The sequence below is a fragment of the Cavia porcellus genome, unplaced genomic scaffold (assembly GCF_034190915.1).
Source record: "Cavia porcellus strain 051 isolate PalLab524CR breed Dunkin Hartley unplaced genomic scaffold, mCavPor4.1 scaffold_27, whole genome shotgun sequence".
NCBI classification, from domain to species: Eukaryota; Metazoa; Chordata; class Mammalia; order Rodentia; family Caviidae; genus Cavia; species Cavia porcellus.
In genome coordinates this window covers 36,317,576-36,327,247 of record NW_026947510.1, presented here as the reverse complement: position 1 = coordinate 36,327,247, position 9,672 = coordinate 36,317,576, and the positions used below count along the sequence as shown (strand labels likewise).

Here is a 9,672-nt window from a genome sequence, read left to right as displayed (position 1 = left end):
GGTGTGCACTGACCTACTACCACATAGAAATATATTAGTATGTATTTACCTGTATTTGTATACTTACAATTAAAATGTCTTTGGATATAGCATAAACCAAACATCATTTTGCAAAGCTTACAGCATTACATAAATTAGAATATTTCAGAAAAACAAAATTACCAAAACAAGGATTTCCTGGGAAGTGACTTTCCTCTTAGCATATGCAACAATATCCCCAAATGCTTTATGAAAGTGAGGATTCATCTTTGGTCCACACCTCAGCCACCTCAGTACTGGAAGACAGGCTGTTTTAATTTACTATTTCCCAGGATTAGAACAAGTGAGTGAACTGAAGGAAAAGCAATTTCACCAATCTAACAAAAGTAAAAGTAGAGAATGTTTGGAAACTTAATTCTCCAAAGGTGTATAAAAACTGACAAAAGGAAAACCAGGCACAGTAGAAGAAAGGCAACAACAGCTTGCAAGGCTTTTACGTGGATTGAAGGTACTCACATCTCTGGACCTTCTGACACTGTATTGCATCCTCTTCAGATGTTTCCACAGAGAGAAAAGAGCAGGAGAAAAGTTGTCAAAGACAAAGCAAAGGCTATGAATATGAAAGTAGCATTGCTGAATAAAAGAAGTTTTAAAAATTCAGGTAAGGCACTTGGAGAACTGTGGAATTCCAGCAAGCAGGTGGGCGCACACTATCCCCAGAGCCTAGCCTATTTGGGACTCCTGCACTGCACCATATGGGTGCAGAGGAAGGGCTGGGTGGATCTGGGGCACCTGCATCTGCCTCCCCATGTATCTGAGGACTGTGGATATCTCAGGAAGCAGGCAAGCATCGCAGGTTCCAGAGGCCCTGCAGCCTGTGGTAAGTACTCAGTGCACTCTGCCCAAAGCCCAGACTGTTCTGGACTCTCCAGATTTCTGGGTACAGTGAAGGGGATAAGTGGGTTTGAGGCATCTACATCTGCCTTCCCATTCCAGCTGTGCTTGGAGAACAGTGGAGTTTCCAGCAAGCAGGTGTGTGCACAGTGTCGCTGGAGCCCAGCTCATCTGGAACTATGGAGTTCTAAACAGGTAGAGGAGGGCCATTGGTTCTACAGGCCCAGTGGCTTGGGGGAACTGGGTGCCAGAGTCCCCAGAGATGGGAACATAGAAGTGAATTTCCAAGACCCCAAGGAAGCTTTCAAATAACACTTAAACACAGAAATATAGGAAAATGACAAAACAAAAGACAAATTACAACCTCAAACCTCCAGCCCATCTCAAGAAAGCCTAGGAGCAACGTATATAGAAGAATATGTACGCCATTCACCTCAAATATCGGGCATAATAGCTACTGAAATTAACAAACCACTCCAAGAAGCTTAAAAGGAATTCAAACTCGAAATAATCTCCCAGGTAAAAGAAGAAATGATAAAAGAAATGAAAGAGATTTTGAATATATCTAAAGAAAACACAGTTAAAAAATTGGAGGAACTAAACAAAAAGAGAGAATCCCAAGATGAGCAATATAAGAAACAAACAGAATACATAATGCAGATGCACAGAGATATACAGGAAATAAAAACTCCACTGAAAGTTGTCAAACTGCCTCAACGAAAGTTAAGATAGAATTTCAGACCTTGAAGACAGGATTGCAGCTAGTGAACAGGAAAAGAAATATCTTTTAAAGATAACAAGGAATCAGGAAACAACAATTAAACAACTGCAAGACGATGCAAAGAAAAATAACATAAGATTGATAGGGATTAATGAAAAAGAATGACACAACATAAAGGATGTCAAGAGGATATTTAGAGAAGTAATAGCTGAAAATTTCCCAAGCACGAGATCAGAAACCGACATCAGGATCAGTGAAGCATATAGAACTCCAAATAGTCATAACCAAAATAAAACTACACCCAGACATATAATAATCACCATCCCAGAAATCCAACACAATAATAGATTATTAAAAGCTATCAGAGAGAAAAGACAGACGACTTATAAAGGAAAACCTATCAGAATGACAGCAGACTTCTCAGCACAAAAAATAAAGTCAAGAAGAGCATGGACTGAAGTATTCCAGATCCTAAAGCAAAATGATTTCCAACCTAGACTGATGTACCCTGAAAAACTATCATTCAAAATTGATGGTGAAATACGATACTTCCATGACAAAGAACAGCAGAAGAACTTCATGAACACCAAGCCAACCGTGCAAAAAATATTGAAAGACAGTTTAGATACACAAAGGAAAAAACCACTAAGCAAAGCAGATAATTAAATGGAACAGAAAGATAAAGATGCAACAGAAGAGAGATAACATGTCAACAATAAACCAGCAATTAACAGTTATAACCATTAATGTAAGTGGTCTCAATGCACCAATCAAAAGAAACAGACTAGCAGAATGGATCAAGAAACAAAATCCAACCATATACTCTTTACAGGAAATCCATCTAACCCAGAAAGATACTCACAGACTGAAAGTCAAAGGATGCAAAATAATATTTCATGCAGTAGGAACAGCAGGAGTAAGTAAAAAAGCAGGAGTAGCCATTCTGTTTGCAGACAATGTGAACTTTCTTTCTTTTTTTTTTTTTTTTTTTTTTTTTGTCTTTTTCCTTTTTATCGGTACCAGGGATCGAACTCACGACTGCCTGCTTGCAAGGCAGGTGCTTATGCCGCTGAGCTAAATCCCCAGCCCCCAGACAACGTGAACTTTAAACCAACAATGACCATAAAGGATGAAGAAAGTCACTATATACTCGCTAGGGTAAAACTCCAAGAGGAAGAGATAACTATCTTAAATATATATGCACCAAACTCCAGAGCACCCAGTTATATGAAACAACTACAGACAGAAATGAAAACTCAAATTATCAGTAACATAATTGTAACAGGAGACTGTAATACACCATTGACACCAAGGGACAGATCAACCAGACAGAAAATGAGCAAAGAAATAACAGAACTGAATCACACCTGTGAACAAATGTATTTGATAGACATATACAGAATGTTCCACCCAACAACATCAGAATACACATTTTTCTCAACAGTACAAGGATCATTCTTCAAAATAGACCATGTATTAGCTCACAGAACATATTAAACAAATGCAAAAGAGTTGAAATCATCCCTTGCATGTTATCGGATCATAGTGCTCTGAAATTAGAAATTAATGAAAAAAGATACTGCAAAAGTCCCACAAACACATGGAGACTGAATAACACACTCTTGAGTAATCAGTGGGTCACAGAAGAAGTTAAACAATACCTACAAGAAAATGAAAATGCAGATACAACTTACCGGAATCTGTGAGATGCAATGAAAGCCGTCCTCAGAGGAAAATTTATTGCACTGAATTCTCACATCAGGAAAACAGAACAAATACAAATAAATAACCTGATGCTACACCTCAAACAGCTAGAAAAAGAAGAGCAAGTCAAACCCAAAGCCAAAAAAAGAGAGGAAATTATAAAAATCAGAGCAGAAATCAATTCAATAGAGACTAAGAAAATAATCCAAAGAATCAACGAATCAAAGAGTTGGTTCTTTGAAAGAATAAATAAAATCGATAAGCCCCTAGCCAACCTTATTTTAAAAAGGGATGAAAAAGCTCAAATTCATGCTATAAGAAATGAAAAAGGTGAAATCACTACAGACCCAATAGAAATACAGAAGATCATCAACACCTATTTTGAAAACCTCTACTCTCAAAAGTTTGATAACCCAGAAGAAACAGAGAGATTCTTAGAAACATATGAAGTACCAAAGCTAGATCAAAAGGATGTAAAACTGTTGAATAACCCAATATCTGTTAAAGAAATTGAAAATGTAATTAAGTCCTTACCTACAAAGAAGAGCCCAGGCCCAGATGGATTCACTGCAGAATTCTATAAGAAATACAAAGAAGACCTAATGCTGACACTCCTCAAACTATTCAATGAAATTGAAAGGGAAGCAATCCTTCCTAAGTCATTCCTGGAAGCAAATATTACTCTAGTACCAAAACCTGAGAAAGACCCAACTAAAAAAGAGAACTGTAGACTGATCTCCTCAATGAGCACAGATGCAAAAATCCTCAATAAAATATTGGTAAATAGGATGCAGCAAATCATCAAGAAGATTATACACCATGACCAAGTGGGATTCATCCCAGGAATGCAAGGATGGTTCAACATACGTAAATCAATAAATATAATCCACCTTATCAATAAAGCCAAAAGTAAGAATCACATGATCATTTCTATAGATGCAGAAAAAGCCTTCAATAAGGTCCAACATTCATTCATGATAAGAACTTTACAGAAAATTGGAATACATTTTCTTTACCTCAATATAATAAAGGCCATTTATGACAAACCAACAGCCAACATCACACTAAATGGCCAAAAATTGAAATCCTTTACTTTAAAGTCAGGCACAAGACAAGGATGTCCTTTATCATGATTCCTATTTAATATAGTACTGGAAGTACTAGCCAGAGCAATTAGACAAGAGAGAGAAATAAAAGGGGGTAAAGATAGGAAAAGAAGAAGTTAAATTATCATTGTTTGCAGATGACAAGATACCCTCCAGAGAAGGCCCCCTAAACTCCATTGAAAGACTCTTCGTTATAATAAATAAATTCAGTAATGTAGCTGGTTACAAAATCAATACTCAGAAATCAATAGCATTCCTATACTCTAACAACAAAATCACAGAGAGGGAAATAAAAGAAACCGTACTCTTCACATTAGCAAGCAAAAAAATGACATATTTAGGAATCATTCTTACGATAGAAGTGAAAGCCCTATACAGGGAAAGTTATAATACACTGAAAAAAGAAATTGAAGATGATCTCACAAAATGGAAAGACATCTCTTGCTCATGGATAGGAAGAACAAACATTGTGAAAATGGCCATTCTCCCGAAACTGTTATACAGATTCAATGCAATCTCAATAAAAATACTATCAACATACCTTATAAATCTAGAGAAATCACTCCTAAAATTCATCTGGAACCAGAAGAGACCTAAAATAGCAAAGGCAATTCTAAGCAGCAAAGGCAAGGCAGGAGGCATCACAATCCCTAACTTGAAGTTATACTACAAAGCAACCGTAGTAAAATCAACATGGTACTGGAATCAAAACAGAGCCAAAGATCAATTGAATAGATTAGAAGACACAACAACTACAAACACATTCAACCACCTTATCTTTGATAAAGGAGCCAAGCAGGTTCACTGGAAGAACGACAGTCTCTTTAATAAATGGTGCTGGAAAAACTGGCTCTCCATTTGCCGAAAACTAAAGCTAGACCCATGACTATCACCATGTACTAAATTAAAATCTAAATGGATCAAAGATCTGAATATTAAAACAGAAACACTAAATCTATTGGAAGAAAAATTGGGTAGAAACCTTGAAGACATAGGGGTAGGTAGAAATTCATCAACAGGACTCAAACCACACGGGAAATACTTCCCAGAATCAATAACTGGGACCACTTCTTATTAAAAAGTTTTTGCATGTCAAAAAAATCTCCAGCATAGTGAAAAGAAAACCCACAAACTGGGAAAAGATTTTAGTGAACTCTCTCTCAGACAAGGGACTCTTGTCTAAAACATATAAAGATTTTTAAAAAACTCAGACCCCCAAAAGTCAAAGATACAATCCAAAAATGGGCATCTGAGATGAATATGCACTTCTCAGATGAAGAATTACAAATGGCAAATAAATACATGAAAAAATGCTCATTATCATTGGTCATTAGAGAAATGCAAATTAAAACCACACTGAGATACCATCTCAGTCCTGAAAGAATGGCCAGGATCAAGATAGCTAACAACAACAAATGCTCTAGAGGCTGTGGGGAAAAAGAACTCTCCTACACTGTTGGTGGGGGTGTAGACTGGTACAACCTTTGTGGAGGTCAGTCCGGAAATTTCTCAAAAACCTGAGATTGGAAGTCCCATTTATTGCAGCTATTCCACTTCTTGGCATATTCCCAGAAGAAGTGAAAGCATCATACCACAGTGATATATGTGCACCTATAGCAGCACAATTTGTAATTGCAAGATCTTGGAAACAACCCAAGTGTCCATCAACTGAGGAATGGATAAAAAAAAGTTGTGGTTATTTCTATACAATGGAGTATTACTCAGCTATAAAGAAGGAGCACATGGAGATATTTATCAATAAATGGGTGCAGCTTGAGACCATACTCATAAGTGAAATAAATCAATCTCGCATGTGTGAATACCGAATAGTTTCCCTAATGTAAGTAATGATTCAAATATATAAAAATATTTGGTAATCATGATTCCCCATTATGTGGCCTTGAAGCCTTATAAAGTTTTCACTCATTAATTGGAAAGGCTTTATTCTGGGCTTCTTGATATGTAAATATTTGAAGCTATAGTATATGAAGTTTTATCCAAATATTTCAAGGAAAAAGACAGACACTATGGTAACTACTATTAAGTCGGGTTATTTGGTGGTGAAGCACTAGGTTGCTGAAACAGTCATGCTTTGACCTGTATTGTTATATTGTTATGTCCTGTTTTATCTCAATCTCTCCCTTATTCTTTAAAAAATTATTTAGTTATTTCTTATGTTTGTTTTAATTAAGGGGGAAAATTTTAAAAATTAGCAGGATATATAATAGTAACTTTTTTTTGATTTCTTATTAACTTGTTTTGAAGTCCTGTAATACTCCCACGATTTTGTTTTGACTGATTAGACTCTGTTCCATTCTGTATGATAGTATCAAGTTTGAGGGTATAGGCAACTACTTTGAAGGCAATAAGATTCACTAAGATGCTCATTCTGGTTTGACTATTGTCTCCTTTGGAAGTCCTGTAATGTTTACAATGCCTAAGTTTTATTGGTCTTGTTCTTTACTGTTTTGTTCAACTTTATAATATCTAATGAGATAGACAATTCTTTTTAAGGAAACAAGAGACATTGTTGATAACCATTGTTGATAACCTTGTACTCTGTTTTACATCATGTGCTATGTCTATCCTTGGTTTTGACTGACAGCTTTGTTTTGCCACATTTGACTTTATTCTCTCCCTCCCCAAAAAAGTAATAAGAACTAAGGAGTAATAAAATCCAAAATGTATAAATTTTGTTGTAAAAAAGAGAGGGAGAAAAAAAAAGAGCTCTAACGGATATAACAGCAAGTGTGTTTAGGGGTGTTAAATAGCTGACTATATTAATGTTTTTGGATCATTGAACACAGCTGTTTGCAGTCTCACTGTTTGAATGTCCACTTTGTATTCTTTGATACTGTGATTTGAGCAACTATTTCTAAGATGATAATATGTAATCTATTAACAGGTAATTTCTTACTGTCTTTTTTTTTGTTGTTGTTCTGTACTACGTGTACCCTTACACTGCTTTGTTTTGTTTTGGTTTTTCTTTTTCGTTTTAAATAAAATTTTTTTAAAAAGATTCACTAAGATGCCCATTCTGGTTTGACTATTATTCTCTTTTGAAGTTCTGTAATGTTTACAATGTTTAGGTTTTATTTGTCTTGTTCTGTACTGTTCTGTTCAACTTTATAATACCTAATGAGATAGACAATTCTTTTTAAGGAAGCAAGAGGCATTATGGTAACCAGTGTTAATAACCTTGTACTCTGTTTTTACATCATGTACTATGTCTATCCTTGGTTTTGACTGACAGCTTTGTTTTGCCATATTTGACTTTATTGTCTTCCAAAAAAAGTAATAAGAACTAAGGAGGAATAAAACCCAAAATGTGTAAATTTTGTTGTAAAAATGAGAGGGGAAAAAAGTGCTCTAAAGGATACAACTGCAAGTGTGTTTAGGGGTGTTAAATAGCTGACTATATTAATGTTTTTGGTTGGATCATTGAACACAACTGTTTGCAGTCTCTCTGTTTGAATGTCCACTTTGTATGCTTTGATACTGTGACTTGAGCAACTATCTCTAAGATGATAATGTGTAATTCATTCACTGGTGAGTTTTTACTGGTTTTTTTTTTTTTTTTTGTAGTTCTGTATTACTTGTACCCTTACACCACTTTTTTTTGTTTTGTTTTTTCTCTTTTTCCTTTTAAATAAAATTTTTTAAAAACTCAGGTAAGTACTGTAAACTGCAATTGTAAGACATGTTTCTTTTGTGGTCATCAATCAAGACATTTATAGGTGTATTTGACTCCAAAAGGTGTAAAAGCATGAGAACAACACCGGCAATGTCACTGAAATCACTTTTTTAACTCTCAACTTAAAGAAAAATAGAGTTGGAAAACTTGGCTACCTTGAAGCAATAAAAGATGCTGAGGCATGCGGCAAGCCATACGGTAAAATGATGTCACAATCCAAGTAATTATATATATATATATATATATATATATATATATATATATATATATAACCATTATTATATTCATCCAGAAATTGGGATGGAATATGTGCATCCACCCAATTTTAAATAAAGTCCAAAGTAGACCAATCCTGGAGATTGTCAAAGCAGTGAGCAGGTGATCAGCTAAAGAGATTTTTCTTCTGTTGATCAGGTCCACACAGTTCACCAGGATTATAAGCTTCTGCATACGAACTTCACACTAAAAATGACAGTAAGTATTCTCAGTGTGATACTACCCATTATTGACAAGAGACTTGCTCAATGTGAAGTATCTGTATAAATACAGTCATGTAAAATTTTATATACACCTATGTCTTAAATCATTCTTCCTTAAATGAAAACTTCCACCTAGGGTACTACATTAAAAAGACAAAAGCAATTCTACATTTTCAAATAAGTTGGCTCATCACAGTTTCATGAAAATCTTGCGTTTTCCTCACATCTCAGATGAGTTTCGTCCAAGCACTCTGAGCATCACAGACGGATCTGGCCTGTGCTGTAGTTGTTGGTGAAAAAAACATAAAAGAAAGATGTATTCATTTATGTAATTTGCTCTTCTATTCATGCTGATGTATTTTAAACTGAGTACCTGAGATCCGGACCAATAACATTAATAAATCCCAAATCATTTAAAGAATTTAAAACAATATGTGGAATTTCCTAATCACCAATAATTTTAAACTCTTCAAAATTCAGTCTATACAGGGACATGTGCATGTTTTGGTAATTTCATTTTGGAAATTATGAGCCTATTAACATCAGGAGGTCCTTACTCATTGAATGTTCAGTACTGAGATAATGTTTTTTTATTACTTTTTACAAAGGCATGTATATCATGCATATGCAACAATATTCATACTAAAAAAGTCCTAAAGAAGGCACTTTTTCCTAGTTCAATAGTTCAGATGTTTAATTTAATAAGCATTGTTTGACAATTAAGGGCATCACTAACATTTTCTTAGATTTTAAAATTATTTTGAAACGTTTTTTCATGCAAATATAATATTATTTAAATATTTAGAAAGATTTAGAACAGTCATTCCTGTACATGGGAAGCGATATAAATCTCTCTGTGGCCCCATGAATCACATACTGAGATGAACAACTTCACCTGCACAGTGAGATCCTCCCGTTCCTCTGTCTCTCCATCACACTACATGGCTATGTCCTGCAACCACCTGGAGACCTCAAGATTGCATCCTTCCCTCACTACCCACAGGTATAAACTTCATGACTCCCAAAATAGGCACCAAAGAAGATAAAATATGCGATATTGCCTGAGTGCGATGGAAAAAAGAACCACCACACAAT

The 9,672-nt window shown here is 35.2% G+C and overlaps 1 pseudogene; it reads right to left on the bottom strand.

The window, feature by feature from the left end:
- Positions 1 to 356: 356 nt before the first annotated feature.
- Positions 357 to 8,301, bottom strand: LOC106027829 (putative taste receptor type 2 member 33; annotated as a pseudogene).
- Positions 8,302 to 9,672: the final 1,371 nt, after the last annotated feature.